This window comes from Paroedura picta, chromosome 17, assembly GCF_049243985.1.
Source record: "Paroedura picta isolate Pp20150507F chromosome 17, Ppicta_v3.0, whole genome shotgun sequence".
NCBI lineage: Eukaryota > Metazoa > Chordata > Lepidosauria > Squamata > Gekkonidae > Paroedura > Paroedura picta.
Window position 1 is genome coordinate 1,088,943 of NC_135385.1, and position 20,024 is coordinate 1,108,966.

Here is a 20,024-nt window from a genome sequence, read left to right on the forward strand (position 1 = left end):
GGATGCCTACTGACATGACATCACAAAGACCTCATCTGTGTTTAATTGAGAAAAAAAAAACCTCTTACTGCCTTTTGGGGCGATCTTTAAACAGACTAAAAGTCAGAAAAGGGCCAGAGACACTGGATGCCTACTGACATGACATCAGAAAGACCTCATCTGTGTTTAATTGAGGAAAAAAAACCTCTTACTGCCTTTTGGGGCGATCTTTAAACAGACTAAAAGTCAGAAAAGGGCCAGAGACACTGGATACCTACTGACCTGACATCACAAAGACCTCACCTGTGTTTAATTGAGAAGAAAAAAAACTCTTAATGTCTTTTGAAGCGATCCTTAAACAGTCTAGGAGTCAGAAAAGGGCCAGAGACACTGGAGGCCTACTGAGATGACATCACAAAGACCTCATCTGTGTTTAATTGAGAAAAAAAACCTCTTACTGTCTTTTGAAGCGATCCTTAAACAGTCTAGGAGACAGAAAAGGGCCAGAGACACAGGATGCCTACTGACATGACATCACAAAGACCTCATCTGTGTTTAATTGAGAAAAAAACCTCTTAATGTCTTTTGAAGCGATCCTTAAACAGTCTAGGAGACAGAAAAGGGCCAGAGACACTGGAGGCCTACTGACATGACATCACAAAGACCTCATCTGTGTTTAATTGAGAAAAAAAAACCTCTTACTGTCTTTTGAAGCGATCCTTAAACAGTCTAGGAGTCAGAAAAGGGCCAGAGACACAGGATGCCTACTGACATGACATCACAAAGACCTCATCTGTGTTTAATTGAGAAAAAAAACCTCTTAATGTCTTTTGAAGCGATCCTTAAACAGTCTAGGAGACAGAAAAGGGCCAGAGACACTGGAGGCCTACTGACATGACATCACAAAGACCTAATCTGTGTTTAATTGAGAAAAAAAACCTCTTACTGTCTTTTGAAGTGATCCTTAAACAGTCTAGGAGACAGAAAAGGGCCAGAGACACAGGATACCTACTGACCTGACATCACAAAGACCTCACCTGTGTTTAATTGAGAAGAAAAAAAACTCTTAATGTCTTTTGAAGCGATCCTTAAACAGTCTAGGAGACAGAAAAGGGCCAGAGACACAGGATGCCTACTGACATGACATCACAAAGACCTCATCTGTGTTTAATTGAGAAAAAAAACCTCCTACTGTCTTTTGAAGCGATCCTTAAACAGTCTAGGAGTCAGAAAAGGGCCAGAGACACAGGATGCCTACTGACATGACATCACAAAGACCTCATTTGTGTTTAATTGAGAAAAAAAACCTCTTACTGTCTTTTGAAGCTATCCTTAAACAGTCTAGGAGTCAGAAAAGGGCCAGAGACACTGGATGCCTACTGACATGACATCACAAAGACCTCATCTGTGTTTAATTGAGAAAAAAAACCTCCTACTGTCTTTTGAAGCCATCCTTAAACAGTCTAGGAGTCAGAAAAGGGCCAGAGACACTGGAGGCCTACTGACATGACATCACAAAGACCTCATCTGTGTTTAATTGAGAAAAAAAAACCTCTTACTGTCTTTTGAAGCGATCCTTAAACAGTCTAGGAGTCAGAAAAGGGCCAGGGACAGGAGGCCTACTGACATGACATCACAAAGACCTCATCTGTGTTTAATTGAGAAAAAAAAAACCTCTTACTGCCTTTTGGGGCGATCTTTAAACAGACTAAAAGTCAGAAAAGGGCCAGAGACACTGGATACCTACTGACCTGATATCACAAAGACCTCACCTGTGTTTAATTGAGAAGAAAAAAACCTCTTAATGTCTTTTGAAGCGATCCTTAAACAGTCTAGGAGTCAGAAAAGGGCCACAGACACTGGAGGCCTACTGACATGACATCACAAAGATCTCATCTGTGTTTAATTGAGAAAAAAAACCTCTTACTGTCTTTTGAAGCGATCCTTAAACAGTCTAGGAGTCAGAAAAGGGCCAGAGACACTGGAGGCCTACTGACATGACATCACAAAGACCTCATCTGTGTTTAATTGAGAAAAAAAACCTCTTACTGTCTTTTAAAGCGATCCTTAAACAGTCTAGGAGTCAGAAAAGGGCCAGAGACACTGGAGGCCTACTGACATGACATCACAAAGACCTCATCTGTGTTTAATTGAGAAAAAAAACCTCTTACTGTCTTTTGAAGCGATCCTTAAACAGTCTAGGAGTCAGAAAAGGGCCAGAGACACTGGAGGCCTACTGACATGACATCACAAAGACCTCATCTGTGTTTAATTGAGAAAAAAAAAGCTCTTACTGCCTTTTGGGGCGATCTTTAAACAGACTAAAAGTCAGAAAAGGGCCAGAGACACTGGATACCTACTGACCTGACATCACAAAGACCTCACCTGTGTTTAATTGAGAAGAAAAAAACCTCTTAATGTCTTTTGAAGCGATCCTTAAACAGTCTAGGAGTCAGAAAAGGGCCAGAGACACTGGATGCCTACTGACATGACATCACAAAGACCTCATCTGTGTTTAATTGAGAAAAAAAAACCTCTTTCTGTCTTTTGAAGTGATCCTTAAACAGTCTAGGAGTCAGAAAAGGGCCAGAGACACTGGATGCCTACTGACATGACATCACAAAGACCTCATCTGTGTTTAATTGAGAAAAAAAAAACCTCTTACTGCCTTTTGGGGCGATCTTTAAACAGACTAAAAGTCAGAAAAGGGCCAGAGACACTGGATGCCTACTGACATGACATCAGAAAGACCTCATCTGTGTTTAATTGAGGAAAAAAAACCTCTTACTGCCTTTTGGGGCGATCTTTAAACAGACTAAAAGTCAGAAAAGGGCCAGAGACACTGGATACCTACTGACCTGACATCACAAAGACCTCACCTGTGTTTAATTGAGAAGAAAAAAAACTCTTAATGTCTTTTGAAGCGATCCTTAAACAGTCTAGGAGTCAGAAAAGGGCCAGAGACACTGGAGGCCTACTGAGATGACATCACAAAGACCTCATCTGTGTTTAATTGAGAAAAAAAACCTCTTACTGTCTTTTGAAGCGATCCTTAAACAGTCTAGGAGACAGAAAAGGGCCAGAGACACAGGATGCCTACTGACATGACATCACAAAGACCTCATCTGTGTTTAATTGAGAAAAAAACCTCTTAATGTCTTTTGAAGCGATCCTTAAACAGTCTAGGAGACAGAAAAGGGCCAGAGACACTGGAGGCCTACTGACATGACATCACAAAGACCTCATCTGTGTTTAATTGAGAAAAAAAAACCTCTTACTGTCTTTTGAAGCGATCCTTAAACAGTCTAGGAGTCAGAAAAGGGCCAGAGACACAGGATGCCTACTGACATGACATCACAAAGACCTCATCTGTGTTTAATTGAGAAAAAAAACCTCTTAATGTCTTTTGAAGCGATCCTTAAACAGTCTAGGAGACAGAAAAGGGCCAGAGACACTGGAGGCCTACTGACATGACATCACAAAGACCTAATCTGTGTTTAATTGAGAAAAAAAACCTCTTACTGTCTTTTGAAGTGATCCTTAAACAGTCTAGGAGACAGAAAAGGGCCAGAGACACAGGATACCTACTGACCTGACATCACAAAGACCTCACCTGTGTTTAATTGAGAAGAAAAAAAACTCTTAATGTCTTTTGAAGCGATCCTTAAACAGTCTAGGAGACAGAAAAGGGCCAGAGACACAGGATGCCTACTGACATGACATCACAAAGACCTCATCTGTGTTTAATTGAGAAAAAAAACCTCCTACTGTCTTTTGAAGCGATCCTTAAACAGTCTAGGAGTCAGAAAAGGGCCAGAGACACAGGATGCCTACTGACATGACATCACAAAGACCTCATTTGTGTTTAATTGAGAAAAAAAACCTCTTACTGTCTTTTGAAGCTATCCTTAAACAGTCTAGGAGTCAGAAAAGGGCCAGAGACACTGGATGCCTACTGACATGACATCACAAAGACCTCATCTGTGTTTAATTGAGAAAAAAAACCTCCTACTGTCTTTTGAAGCCATCCTTAAACAGTCTAGGAGTCAGAAAAGGGCCAGAGACACTGGAGGCCTACTGACATGACATCACAAAGACCTCATCTGTGTTTAATTGAGAAAAAAAAACCTCTTACTGTCTTTTGAAGCGATCCTTAAACAGTCTAGGAGTCAGAAAAGGGCCAGGGACAGGAGGCCTACTGACATGACATCACAAAGACCTCATCTGTGTTTAATTGAGAAAAAAAAAACCTCTTACTGCCTTTTGGGGCGATCTTTAAACAGACTAAAAGTCAGAAAAGGGCCAGAGACACTGGATACCTACTGACCTGATATCACAAAGACCTCACCTGTGTTTAATTGAGAAGAAAAAAACCTCTTAATGTCTTTTGAAGCGATCCTTAAACAGTCTAGGAGTCAGAAAAGGGCCACAGACACTGGAGGCCTACTGACATGACATCACAAAGATCTCATCTGTGTTTAATTGAGAAAAAAAACCTCTTACTGTCTTTTGAAGCGATCCTTAAACAGTCTAGGAGTCAGAAAAGGGCCAGAGACACTGGAGGCCTACTGACATGACATCACAAAGACCTCATCTGTGTTTAATTGAGAAAAAAAACCTCTTACTGTCTTTTAAAGCGATCCTTAAACAGTCTAGGAGTCAGAAAAGGGCCAGAGACACTGGAGGCCTACTGACATGACATCACAAAGACCTCATCTGTGTTTAATTGAGGAAAAAAAAAACCTCTTACTGCCTTTTGGGGCGATCTTTAAACAGACTAAAAGTCAGAAAAGGGCCAGAGACACTGGATACCTACTGACCTGACATCACAAAGACCTCACCTGTGTTTAATTGAGAAGAAAAAAACCTCTTAATGTCTTTTGAAGCGATCCTTAAATAGTCTAGGAGTCAGAAAAGGTCCAGAGACACTGGAGGCCTACTGACATGACATCACAAAGATCTCATCTGTGTTTAATTGAGAAAAAAAACCTCTTACTGTCTTTTGAAGCGATCCTTAAACAGTCTAGGAGTCAGAAAAGGGCCAGAGACACTGGAGGCCTACTGACATGACATCACAAAGATCTCATCTGTGTTTAATTGAGAAAAAAAACCTCTTACTGTCTTTTGAAGCGATCCTTAAACAGTCTAGGAGTCAGAAAAGGGCCAGAGACACTGGAGGCCTACTGACATGACATCACAAAGACCTCATCTGTGTTTAATTGAGAAAAAAAAACCTCTTACTGCCTTTTGGGGCGATCTTTAAACAGACTAAAAGTCAGAAAAGGGCCAGAGACACTGGATACCTACTGACATGACATCAGAAAGACCTCATCTGTGTTTAATTGAGGAAAAAAAACCTCTTACTGCCTTTTGGGGCGATCTTTAAACAGACTAAAAGTCAGAAAAGGGCCAGAGACACTGGATACCTACTGACCTGACATCACAAAGACCTCACCTGTGTTTAATTGAGAAGAAAAAAAACTCTTAATGTCTTTTGAAGCGATCCTTAAACAGTCTAGGAGTCAGAAAAGGTCCAGAGACACTGGAGGCCTACTGACATGACATCACAAAGACCTCATCTGTGTTTAATTGAGAAAAAAAACCTCTTACTGTCTTTTGAAGCGATCCTTAAACAGTCTAGGAGACAGAAAAGGGCCAGAGACACAGGATGCCTACTGACATGACATCACAAAGACCTCATCTGTGTTTAATTGAGAAAAAAACCTCTTAATGTTTTTTGAAGCGATCCTTAAACAGTCTAGGAGACAGAAAAGGGCCAGAGACACTGGAGGCCTACTGACATGACATCACAAAGACCTCATCTGTGTTTAATTGAGAAAAAAAACCTCTTACTGTCTTTTGAAGCGATCCTTAAACAGTCTAGGAGTCAGAAAAGGGCCAGAGACACAGGATGCCTACTGACATGACATCACAAAGACCTCATCTGTGTTTAATTGAGAAAAAAAACCTCTTAATGTCTTTTGAAGCGATCCTTAAACAGTCTAGGAGACAGAAAAGGGCCAGAGACACTGGAGGCCTACTGACATGACATCACAAAGACCTAATCTGTGTTTAATTGAGAAAAAAAACCTCTTACTGTCTTTTGAAGTGATCCTTAAACAGTCTAGGAGACAGAAAAGGGCCAGAGACACAGGATACCTACTGACCTGACATCACAAAGACCTCACCTGTGTTTAATTGAGAAGAAAAAAAACTCTTAATGTCTTTTGAAGCGATCCTTAAACAGTCTAGGAGACAGAAAAGGGCCAGAGACACAGGATGCCTACTGACATGACATCACAAAGACCTCATCTGTGTTTAATTGAGAAAAAAAACCTCCTACTGTCTTTTGAAGCGATCCTTAAACAGTCTAGGAGTCAGAAAAGGGCCAGAGACACAGGATGCCTACTGACATGACATCACAAAGACCTCATTTGTGTTTAATTGAGAAAAAAAACCTCTTACTGTCTTTTGAAGCTATCCTTAAACAGTCTAGGAGTCAGAAAAGGGCCAGAGACACTGGATGCCTACTGACATGACATCACAAAGACCTCATCTGTGTTTAATTGAGAAAAAAAACCTCCTACTGTCTTTTGAAGCCATCCTTAAACAGTCTAGGAGTCAGAAAAGGGCCAGAGACACTGGAGGCCTACTGACATGACATCACAAAGACCTCATCTGTGTTTAATTGAGAAAAAAAAACCTCTTACTGTCTTTTGAAGCGATCCTTAAACAGTCTAGGAGTCAGAAAAGGGCCAGGGACAGGAGGCCTACTGACATGACATCACAAAGACCTCATCTGTGTTTAATTGAGAAAAAAAAAACCTCTTACTGCCTTTTGGGGCGATCTTTAAACAGACTAAAAGTCAGAAAAGGGCCAGAGACACTGGATACCTACTGACCTGATATCACAAAGACCTCACCTGTGTTTAATTGAGAAGAAAAAAACCTCTTAATGTCTTTTGAAGCGATCCTTAAACAGTCTAGGAGTCAGAAAAGGGCCACAGACACTGGAGGCCTACTGACATGACATCACAAAGATCTCATCTGTGTTTAATTGAGAAAAAAAACCTCTTACTGTCTTTTGAAGCGATCCTTAAACAGTCTAGGAGTCAGAAAAGGGCCAGAGACACTGGAGGCCTACTGACATGACATCACAAAGACCTCATCTGTGTTTAATTGAGAAAAAAAACCTCTTACTGTCTTTTAAAGCGATCCTTAAACAGTCTAGGAGTCAGAAAAGGGCCAGAGACACTGGAGGCCTACTGACATGACATCACAAAGACCTCATCTGTGTTTAATTGAGGAAAAAAAAAACCTCTTACTGCCTTTTGGGGCGATCTTTAAACAGACTAAAAGTCAGAAAAGGGCCAGAGACACTGGATACCTACTGACCTGACATCACAAAGACCTCACCTGTGTTTAATTGAGAAGAAAAAAACCTCTTAATGTCTTTTGAAGCGATCCTTAAATAGTCTAGGAGTCAGAAAAGGTCCAGAGACACTGGAGGCCTACTGACATGACATCACAAAGATCTCATCTGTGTTTAATTGAGAAAAAAAACCTCTTACTGTCTTTTGAAGCGATCCTTAAACAGTCTAGGAGTCAGAAAAGGGCCAGAGACACTGGAGGCCTACTGACATGACATCACAAAGATCTCATCTGTGTTTAATTGAGAAAAAAAACCTCTTACTGTCTTTTGAAGCGATCCTTAAACAGTCTAGGAGTCAGAAAAGGGCCAGAGACACTGGAGGCCTACTGACATGACATCACAAAGACCTCATCTGTGTTTAATTGAGAAAAAAAAACCTCTTACTGCCTTTTGGGGCGATCTTTAAACAGACTAAAAGTCAGAAAAGGGCCAGAGACACTGGATACCTACTGACATGACATCAGAAAGACCTCATCTGTGTTTAATTGAGGAAAAAAAACCTCTTACTGCCTTTTGGGGCGATCTTTAAACAGACTAAAAGTCAGAAAAGGGCCAGAGACACTGGATACCTACTGACCTGACATCACAAAGACCTCACCTGTGTTTAATTGAGAAGAAAAAAAACTCTTAATGTCTTTTGAAGCGATCCTTAAACAGTCTAGGAGTCAGAAAAGGGCCAGAGACACTGGAGGCCTACTGACATGACATCACAAAGACCTCATCTGTGTTTAATTGAGAAAAAAAAACCTCTTACTGCCTTTTGGGGCGATCTTTAAACAGACTAAAAGTCAGAAAAGGGCCAGAGACACTGGAGGCCTACTGACATGACATCACAAAGATCTCATCTGTGTTTAATTGAGAAAAAAAACCTCTTACTGTCTTTTGAAGCGATCCTTAAACAGTCTAGGAGTCAGAAAAGGGCCAGAGACACTGGAGGCCTACTGACATGACATCACAAAGACCTCATCTGTGTTTAATTGAGAAAAAAAAACCTCTTACTGCCTTTTGGGGCGATCTTTAAACAGACTAAAAGTCAGAAAAGGGCCAGAGACACTGGATACCTACTGACATGACATCAGAAAGACCTCATCTGTGTTTAATTGAGGAAAAAAAACCTCTTACTGCCTTTTGGGGCGATCTTTAAACAGACTAAAAGTCAGAAAAGGGCCAGAGACACTGGATACCTACTGACCTGACATCACAAAGACCTCACCTGTGTTTAATTGAGAAGAAAAAAAACTCTTAATGTCTTTTGAAGCGATCCTTAAACAGTCTAGGAGTCAGAAAAGGTCCAGAGACACTGGAGGCCTACTGACATGACATCACAAAGACCTCATCTGTGTTTAATTGAGAAAAAAAACCTCTTACTGTCTTTTGAAGCGATCCTTAAACAGTCTAGGAGACAGAAAAGGGCCAGAGACACAGGATGCCTACTGACATGACATCACAAAGACCTCATCTGTGTTTAATTGAGAAAAAAACCTCTTAATGTTTTTTGAAGCGATCCTTAAACAGTCTAGGAGACAGAAAAGGGCCAGAGACACTGGAGGCCTACTGACATGACATCACAAAGACCTCATCTGTGTTTAATTGAGAAAAAAAACCTCTTACTGTCTTTTGAAGCGATCCTTAAACAGTCTAGGAGTCAGAAAAGGGCCAGAGACACAGGATGCCTACTGACATGACATCACAAAGACCTCATCTGTGTTTAATTGAGAAAAAAAACCTCTTAATGTCTTTTGAAGCGATCCTTAAACAGTCTAGGAGACAGAAAAGGGCCAGAGACACTGGAGGCCTACTGACATGACATCACAAAGACCTAATCTGTGTTTAATTGAGAAAAAAAACCTCTTACTGTCTTTTGAAGTGATCCTTAAACAGTCTAGGAGACAGAAAAGGGCCAGAGACACAGGATACCTACTGACCTGACATCACAAAGACCTCACCTGTGTTTAATTGAGAAGAAAAAAAACTCTTAATGTCTTTTGAAGCGATCCTTAAACAGTCTAGGAGACAGAAAAGGGCCAGAGACACAGGATGCCTACTGACATGACATCACAAAGACCTCATCTGTGTTTAATTGAGAAAAAAAACCTCCTACTGTCTTTTGAAGCGATCCTTAAACAGTCTAGGAGTCAGAAAAGGGCCAGAGACACAGGATGCCTACTGACATGACATCACAAAGACCTCATTTGTGTTTAATTGAGAAAAAAAACCTCTTACTGTCTTTTGAAGCTATCCTTAAACAGTCTAGGAGTCAGAAAAGGGCCAGAGACACTGGATGCCTACTGACATGACATCACAAAGACCTCATCTGTGTTTAATTGAGAAAAAAAACCTCCTACTGTCTTTTGAAGCCATCCTTAAACAGTCTAGGAGTCAGAAAAGGGCCAGAGACACTGGAGGCCTACTGACATGACATCACAAAGACCTCATCTGTGTTTAATTGAGAAAAAAAAACCTCTTACTGTCTTTTGAAGCGATCCTTAAACAGTCTAGGAGTCAGAAAAGGGCCAGGGACAGGAGGCCTACTGACATGACATCACAAAGACCTCATCTGTGTTTAATTGAGAAAAAAAAAACCTCTTACTGCCTTTTGGGGCGATCTTTAAACAGACTAAAAGTCAGAAAAGGGCCAGAGACACTGGATACCTACTGACCTGATATCACAAAGACCTCACCTGTGTTTAATTGAGAAGAAAAAAACCTCTTAATGTCTTTTGAAGCGATCCTTAAACAGTCTAGGAGTCAGAAAAGGGCCACAGACACTGGAGGCCTACTGACATGACATCACAAAGATCTCATCTGTGTTTAATTGAGAAAAAAAACCTCTTACTGTCTTTTGAAGCGATCCTTAAACAGTCTAGGAGTCAGAAAAGGGCCAGAGACACTGGAGGCCTACTGACATGACATCACAAAGACCTCATCTGTGTTTAATTGAGAAAAAAAACCTCTTACTGTCTTTTAAAGCGATCCTTAAACAGTCTAGGAGTCAGAAAAGGGCCAGAGACACTGGAGGCCTACTGACATGACATCACAAAGACCTCATCTGTGTTTAATTGAGGAAAAAAAAAACCTCTTACTGCCTTTTGGGGCGATCTTTAAACAGACTAAAAGTCAGAAAAGGGCCAGAGACACTGGATACCTACTGACCTGACATCACAAAGACCTCACCTGTGTTTAATTGAGAAGAAAAAAACCTCTTAATGTCTTTTGAAGCGATCCTTAAATAGTCTAGGAGTCAGAAAAGGTCCAGAGACACTGGAGGCCTACTGACATGACATCACAAAGATCTCATCTGTGTTTAATTGAGAAAAAAAACCTCTTACTGTCTTTTGAAGCGATCCTTAAACAGTCTAGGAGTCAGAAAAGGGCCAGAGACACTGGAGGCCTACTGACATGACATCACAAAGATCTCATCTGTGTTTAATTGAGAAAAAAAACCTCTTACTGTCTTTTGAAGCGATCCTTAAACAGTCTAGGAGTCAGAAAAGGGCCAGAGACACTGGAGGCCTACTGACATGACATCACAAAGACCTCATCTGTGTTTAATTGAGAAAAAAAAACCTCTTACTGCCTTTTGGGGCGATCTTTAAACAGACTAAAAGTCAGAAAAGGGCCAGAGACACTGGATACCTACTGACATGACATCAGAAAGACCTCATCTGTGTTTAATTGAGGAAAAAAAACCTCTTACTGCCTTTTGGGGCGATCTTTAAACAGACTAAAAGTCAGAAAAGGGCCAGAGACACTGGATACCTACTGACCTGACATCACAAAGACCTCACCTGTGTTTAATTGAGAAGAAAAAAAACTCTTAATGTCTTTTGAAGCGATCCTTAAACAGTCTAGGAGTCAGAAAAGGTCCAGAGACACTGGAGGCCTACTGACATGACATCACAAAGACCTCATCTGTGTTTAATTGAGAAAAAAAACCTCTTACTGTCTTTTGAAGCGATCCTTAAACAGTCTAGGAGACAGAAAAGGGCCAGAGACACAGGATGCCTACTGACATGACATCACAAAGACCTCATCTGTGTTTAATTGAGAAAAAAACCTCTTAATGTTTTTTGAAGCGATCCTTAAACAGTCTAGGAGACAGAAAAGGGCCAGAGACACTGGAGGCCTACTGACATGACATCACAAAGACCTCATCTGTGTTTAATTGAGAAAAAAAACCTCTTACTGTCTTTTGAAGCGATCCTTAAACAGTCTAGGAGTCAGAAAAGGGCCAGAGACACAGGATGCCTACTGACATGACATCACAAAGACCTCATCTGTGTTTAATTGAGAAAAAAAACCTCTTAATGTCTTTTGAAGCGATCCTTAAACAGTCTAGGAGACAGAAAAGGGCCAGAGACACTGGAGGCCTACTGACATGACATCACAAAGACCTAATCTGTGTTTAATTGAGAAAAAAAACCTCTTACTGTCTTTTGAAGTGATCCTTAAACAGTCTAGGAGACAGAAAAGGGCCAGAGACACAGGATACCTACTGACCTGACATCACAAAGACCTCACCTGTGTTTAATTGAGAAGAAAAAAAACTCTTAATGTCTTTTGAAGCGATCCTTAAACAGTCTAGGAGACAGAAAAGGGCCAGAGACACAGGATGCCTACTGACATGACATCACAAAGACCTCATCTGTGTTTAATTGAGAAAAAAAACCTCCTACTGTCTTTTGAAGCGATCCTTAAACAGTCTAGGAGTCAGAAAAGGGCCAGAGACACAGGATGCCTACTGACATGACATCACAAAGACCTCATTTGTGTTTAATTGAGAAAAAAAACCTCTTACTGTCTTTTGAAGCTATCCTTAAACAGTCTAGGAGTCAGAAAAGGGCCAGAGACACTGGATGCCTACTGACATGACATCACAAAGACCTCATCTGTGTTTAATTGAGAAAAAAAACCTCCTACTGTCTTTTGAAGCCATCCTTAAACAGTCTAGGAGTCAGAAAAGGGCCAGAGACACTGGAGGCCTACTGACATGACATCACAAAGACCTCATCTGTGTTTAATTGAGAAAAAAAAACCTCTTACTGTCTTTTGAAGCGATCCTTAAACAGTCTAGGAGTCAGAAAAGGGCCAGGGACAGGAGGCCTACTGACATGACATCACAAAGACCTCATCTGTGTTTAATTGAGAAAAAAAAAACCTCTTACTGCCTTTTGGGGCGATCTTTAAACAGACTAAAAGTCAGAAAAGGGCCAGAGACACTGGATACCTACTGACCTGATATCACAAAGACCTCACCTGTGTTTAATTGAGAAGAAAAAAACCTCTTAATGTCTTTTGAAGCGATCCTTAAACAGTCTAGGAGTCAGAAAAGGGCCACAGACACTGGAGGCCTACTGACATGACATCACAAAGATCTCATCTGTGTTTAATTGAGAAAAAAAACCTCTTACTGTCTTTTGAAGCGATCCTTAAACAGTCTAGGAGTCAGAAAAGGGCCAGAGACACTGGAGGCCTACTGACATGACATCACAAAGACCTCATCTGTGTTTAATTGAGAAAAAAAACCTCTTACTGTCTTTTAAAGCGATCCTTAAACAGTCTAGGAGTCAGAAAAGGGCCAGAGACACTGGAGGCCTACTGACATGACATCACAAAGACCTCATCTGTGTTTAATTGAGGAAAAAAAAAACCTCTTACTGCCTTTTGGGGCGATCTTTAAACAGACTAAAAGTCAGAAAAGGGCCAGAGACACTGGATACCTACTGACCTGACATCACAAAGACCTCACCTGTGTTTAATTGAGAAGAAAAAAACCTCTTAATGTCTTTTGAAGCGATCCTTAAATAGTCTAGGAGTCAGAAAAGGTCCAGAGACACTGGAGGCCTACTGACATGACATCACAAAGATCTCATCTGTGTTTAATTGAGAAAAAAAACCTCTTACTGTCTTTTGAAGCGATCCTTAAACAGTCTAGGAGTCAGAAAAGGGCCAGAGACACTGGAGGCCTACTGACATGACATCACAAAGATCTCATCTGTGTTTAATTGAGAAAAAAAACCTCTTACTGTCTTTTGAAGCGATCCTTAAACAGTCTAGGAGTCAGAAAAGGGCCAGAGACACTGGAGGCCTACTGACATGACATCACAAAGACCTCATCTGTGTTTAATTGAGAAAAAAAAACCTCTTACTGCCTTTTGGGGCGATCTTTAAACAGACTAAAAGTCAGAAAAGGGCCAGAGACACTGGATACCTACTGACATGACATCAGAAAGACCTCATCTGTGTTTAATTGAGGAAAAAAAACCTCTTACTGCCTTTTGGGGCGATCTTTAAACAGACTAAAAGTCAGAAAAGGGCCAGAGACACTGGATACCTACTGACCTGACATCACAAAGACCTCACCTGTGTTTAATTGAGAAGAAAAAAAACTCTTAATGTCTTTTGAAGCGATCCTTAAACAGTCTAGGAGTCAGAAAAGGTCCAGAGACACTGGAGGCCTACTGACATGACATCACAAAGACCTCATCTGTGTTTAATTGAGAAAAAAAACCTCTTACTGTCTTTTGAAGCGATCCTTAAACAGTCTAGGAGACAGAAAAGGGCCAGAGACACAGGATGCCTACTGACATGACATCACAAAGACCTCATCTGTGTTTAATTGAGAAAAAAACCTCTTAATGTTTTTTGAAGCGATCCTTAAACAGTCTAGGAGACAGAAAAGGGCCAGAGACACTGGAGGCCTACTGACATGACATCCCAAAGACCTCATCTGTGTTTAATTGAGAAAAAAAACCTCTTACTGTCTTTTGAAGCGATCCTTAAACAGTCTAGGAGTCAGAAAAGGGCCAGAGACACAGGATGCCTACTGACATGACATCACAAAGACCTCATCTGTGTTTAATTGAGAAAAAAAACCTCTTAATGTCTTTTGAAGCGATCCTTAAACAGTCTAGGAGACAGAAAAGGGCCAGAGACACTGGAGGCCTACTAACATGACATCACAAAGACCTAATCTGTGTTTAATTGAGAAAAAAAACCTCTTACTGTCTTTTGAAGTGATCCTTAAACAGTCTAGGAGACAGAAAAGGGCCAGAGACACAGGATCCCTACTGACCTGACATCACAAAGACCTCACCTGTGTTTACTTGAGAAGAAAAAAAACTCTTAATGTCTTTTGAAGCGATCCTTAAACAGTCTAGGAGACAGAAAAGGGCCAGAGACACAGGATGCCTACTGACATGACATCACAAAGACCTCATCAGTGTTTAATTGAGAAAAAAAACCTCCTACTGTCTTTTGAAGCGATCCTTAAACAGTCTAGGAGTCAGAAAAGGGCCAGAGACACAGGATGCCTACTGACATGACATCACAAAGACCTCATTTGTGTTTAATTGAGAAAAAAAACCTCTTACTGTCTTTTGAAGCTATCCTTAAACAGTCTAGGAGTCAGAAAAGGGCCAGAGACACTGGATGCCTACTGACATGACATCACAAAGACCTCATCTGTGTTTAATTGAGAAAAAAAACCTCCTACTGTCTTTTGAAGCCATCCTTAAACAGTCTAGGAGTCAGAAAAGGGCCAGAGACACTGGAGGCCTACTGACATGACATCACAAAGACCTCATCTGTGTTTAATTGAGAAAAAAAAACCTCTTACTGTCTTTTGAAGCGATCCTTAAACAGTCTAGGAGTCAGAAAAGGGCCAGGGACAGGAGGCCTACTGACATGACATCACAAAGACCTCATCTGTGTTTAATTGAGAAAAAAAAACCTCTTACTGCCTTTTGGGGCGATCTTTAAACAGACTAAAAGTCAGAAAAGGGCCAGAGACACTGGATACCTACTGACCTGATATCACAAAGACCTCACCTGTGTTTAATTGAGAAGAAAAAAACCTCTTAATGTCTTTTGAAGCGATCCTAAAACAGTCTAGGAGTCAGAAAAGGGCCAGAGACACTGGAGGCCTATTGACATGACATCACAAAGACCTCATCTGTGTTTAATTGAGAAAAAAAAAACCTCTTACTGCCTTTTGGGGCGATCTTTAAACAGACTAAAAGTCAGAAAAGGGCCAGAGACACTGGATACCTACTGACCTGACATCACAAAGACCTCACCTGTGTTTAATTGAGAAGAAAAAAACCTCTTAATGTCTTTTGAAGCGATCCTTAAACAGTCTAGGAGACAGAAAAGGGCCAGAGACACTGGAGGACTACTGACATGACATCACAAAGACCTCATCTGTGTTTAATTGAGAAAAAAAACCTCTTACTGTCTTTTGAAGCGATCCTTAAACAGTCTAGGAGTCAGAAAAGGGCCAGAGACACTGGAGGCCTACTGACATGACATCACAAAGACCTCATCTGTGTTTAATTGAGAAAAAAAACCTCTTACTGTCTTTTGAAGTAATCCTTAAACAGTCTAGGAGACAGCAAAGGGCCAGAGACACAGGATGCCTACTGACATGACATCACAAAGACCTCATCTGTGTTTAATTGAGAAAAAAAACCTCTTACTGTCTTTTGAAGCGATCCTTAAACAGTCTAGGAGTCAGAAAAGGGCCAGAGACACTGGATGCCTACTGACATGACATCACAAAGACCTCATCTGTGTTTAATTGAGAAAAAAAACCTCCTACTGTCTTTTGAAGCGATCCTTAAACAGTCTAGGAGTCAGAAAAGGACCAAAGAAACTGGATGCCTACTGACATGACATCACAAAGACCTCATCTGTGTTTAATTGAGAAAAAAAACCTCCTACTGTCTTTTGAAGCGATCCTTAAACAGTCTAGGAGTCAGAAAAGGGCCAGAGACACTGGATACCTACTGACATGATATCACAAAGACCTCACCATTGTTTAATTGAGAAGAAAAAAACCTCTTACTGCCTTTTGGGGCGATCTTTAAACAGCCTAGGGGTCAGAAAAGGGCCAGAGACACTGGATGCCTACTGACATGACATCACAAAGACCTCATCTGTGTTTAATTGAGAAAAAAAACCTCTTACTGTCTTTTGAAGCGATCCTTAAACAGTCTAGGAGTCAGAAAAGGGCCAGAGACACTGGATGCCTACTGACATGACATCACAAAGACCTCATCTGTGTTTAATTGAGAAAAAAAACCTCCTACTGTCTTTTGAAGCGATCCTTAAACAGTCTAGGAGTCAGAAAAGGGCCAGAGACACTGGAGGCCTACTGACATGACATCAAAAAAGACCTCATCTGTGTTTAATTGGGGATAAAAACCTCTTACTGTCTTTTGAAGCCATCCTTAAACAATCTAGGAGTCAGAAAAGGGCCAGAGACACTGGATGCCTACTGACATGACATCACAAAGACCTCATCTGTGTTTAATTGAGAAAAAAACCCTCTTAGTGTCTTTTGAAGCGATCCTTAAACAGTCTAGGAGTCAGAAAAGGGCCAGGGACTCAGGATGCCTACTGACATGACATCACAAAGACCTCATCTGTGTTTAATTGAGAAAAAAACCTCTTACTGTCTTTTGAAGCCATCCTTAAACAGTCTAGGAGTCAGAAAAGGGCCAGAGACACTGGATGCCTACTGACATGACATCACAAAGACCTCATCTGTGTTTAATTGAGAAAAAAATCCTCCTACTGTCTTTTGAAGCCATCCTTAAACAGTCTAGGAGTCAGAAAAGGGCCAGAGACACTGGATGCCTACTGACATGACATCACAAAGACCTCATCTGTGTTTAATTGAGAAAAAAATCCTCCTACTGTCTTTTGAAGCCATCCTTAAACAGTCTAGGAGTCAGAAAAGGGCCAGAGACACTGGATGCCTACTGACATGACATCACAAAGACCTCATCTGTGTTTAATTGAGAAAAAAATCCTCCTACTGTCTTTTGAAGCCATCCTTAAACAGTCTAGGAGTCAGAAAAGGGCCAGAGACACTGGATGCCTACTGACATGACATCACAAAGACCTCATCTGTGTTTAATTGAGAAAAAAATCCTCCTACTGTCTTTTGAAGCCATCCTTAAACAGTCTAGGAGTCAGAAAAGGGCCAGAGACACTGGATGCCTACTGACATGACATCACAAAGACCTCATCTGTGTTTAATTGAGAAAAAAATCCTCCTACTGTCTTTTGAAGCCATCCTTAAACAGTCTAGGAGTCAGAAAAGGGCCAGAGACACTGGAGGCCTACTGACATGACATCACAAAGACCTCATCTGTGTTTAATTGAGAAAAAAAACCTCTTACTGTCTTTTGAAGCGATCCTTAAACAGTCTAGGAGTCAGAAAAGGGCCAGAGACACTGGATGCCTACTGACATGACATCACAAAGACCTCATCTGTGTTTAATTGAGAAAAAAAACCTCCTACTGTCTTTTGAAGCCATCCTTAAACAGTCTAGGAGTCAGAAAAGGGCCAGAGACACTGGAGGCCTACTGACATGACATCACAAAGACCTCATCTGTGTTTAATTGAGAAAAAAAACCCTCTTACTGTCTTTTGGAGCGATCCTTAAACAGTCTAGGAGTCAGAAAACGGCCAGGGACACAGGAGGCCTACTGACATGACATCACAAAGACCTCATCTGTGTTTAATTGGGGATAAAAACCTCTTACTGTTTTTTGAAGCGATCCTTAAACTATCTAGGAGTCAGAAAAGGGCCAGAGACACTGGATGCCTACTGACATGACATCACAAAGACCTCATCTGTGTTTAATTGAGAAAAAAAACCTCTTTCTGTCTTTTGAAGTGATCCTTAAACAGTCTAGGAGTCAGAAAAGGGCCAGAGACACTGGATGCCTACTGACATGACATCACAAAGACCTCATCTGTGTTTAATTGAGAAAAAAAAAACCTCTTACTGCCTTTTGGGGCGATCTTTAAACAGACTAAAAGTCAGAAAAGGGCCAGAGACACTGGATACCTACTGACCTGACATCACAAAGACCTCATCTGTGTTTAATTGAGAAAAAAAACCTCCTACTGTCTTTTGAAGCGATCCTTAAACAGTCTAGGTGTCAGAAAAGGGCCAGAGACACTGGAGGCCTACTGACATGACATCACAAAGACCTCATCTGTGTTTAATTGAGAAAAAAACCCTCTTAGTGTCTTTTGAAGCGATCCTTAAACAGTCTAGGAGTCAGAAAAGGGCCAGGGACTCAGGATGCCTACTGACATGACATCACAAAGACCTCATCTGTGTTTAATTGAGAAAAAATCCTCCTACTGTCTTTTGAAGCCATCCTTAAACAGTCTAGGAGTCAGAAAAGGGCCAGAGACACTGGAGGCCTACTGACATGACATCACAAAGACCTCATCTGTGTTTAATTGAGAAAAAAAACCTCTTACTGTCTTTTGAAGCGATCCTTAAACAGTCTAGGAGTCATAAAAGGGCCAGAGACACTGGATGCCTACTGACATGACATCACAAAGACCTCATCTGTGTTTAATTGAGAAAAAAAACCTCCTACTGTCTTTTGAAGCCATCCTTAAACAGTCTAGGAGTCAGAAAAGGGCCGGAGACACTGGATGCCTACTGACATGACATCACAAAGACCTCATCTGTGTTTAATTGAGAAAAAAAAACCTCTTACTGTCTTTTGGAGCGATCCTTAAACAGTCTAGGAGTCAGAAAACGGCCAGGGACACAGGAGGCCTACTGACATGACATCACAAAGACCTCATCTGTGTTTAATTGGGGATAAAAACCTCTTACTGTCTTTTGAAGCGATCCTTAAACTATCTAGGAGTCAGAAAAGGGCCAGAGACACTGGATGCCTACTGACATGACATCACAAAGACCTCATCTGTGTTTAATTGAGAAAAAAAACCTCTTTCTGTCTTTTGAAGTGATCCTTAAACAGTCTAGGAGTCAGAAAAGGGCCAGAGACACTGGATGCCTACTGACATGACATCACAAAGACCTCATCTGTGTTTAATTGAGAAAAAAAAAACCTCTTACTGCCTTTTGGGGCGATCTTTAAACAGACTAAAAGTCAGAAAAGGGCCAGAGACACTGGATACCTACTGACCTGACATCACAAAGACCTCATCTGTGTTTAATTGAGAAAAAAAACCTCCTACTGTCTTTTGAAGCGATCCTTAAACAGTCTAGGTGTCAGAAAAGGGCCAGAGACACTGGAGGCCTACTGACATGACATCACAAAGACCTCATCTGTGTTTAATTGAGAAAAAAACCCTCTTAGTGTCTTTTGAAGCGATCCTTAAACAGTCTAGGAGTCAGAAAAGGGCCAGAGACACTGGATGCCTACTGACATGACATCACAAAGACCTCATCTGTGTTTAATTGAGAAAAAAATCCTCCTACTGTCTTTTGAAGCCATCCTTAAACAGTCTAGGAGTCAGAAAAGGGCCAGAGACACTGGATGCCTACTGACATGACATCACAAAGACCTCATCTGTGTTTAATTGAGAAAAAAATCCTCCTACTGTCTTTTGAAGCCATCCTTAAACAGTCTAGGAGTCAGAAAAGGGCCAGAGACACTGGATGCCTACTGACATGACATCACAAAGACCTCATCTGTGTTTAATTGAGAAAAAAATCCTCCTACTGTCTTTTGAAGCCATCCTTAAACAGTCTAGGAGTCAGAAAAGGGCCAGAGACACTGGAGGCCTACTGACATGACATCACAAAGACCTCATCTGTGTTTAATT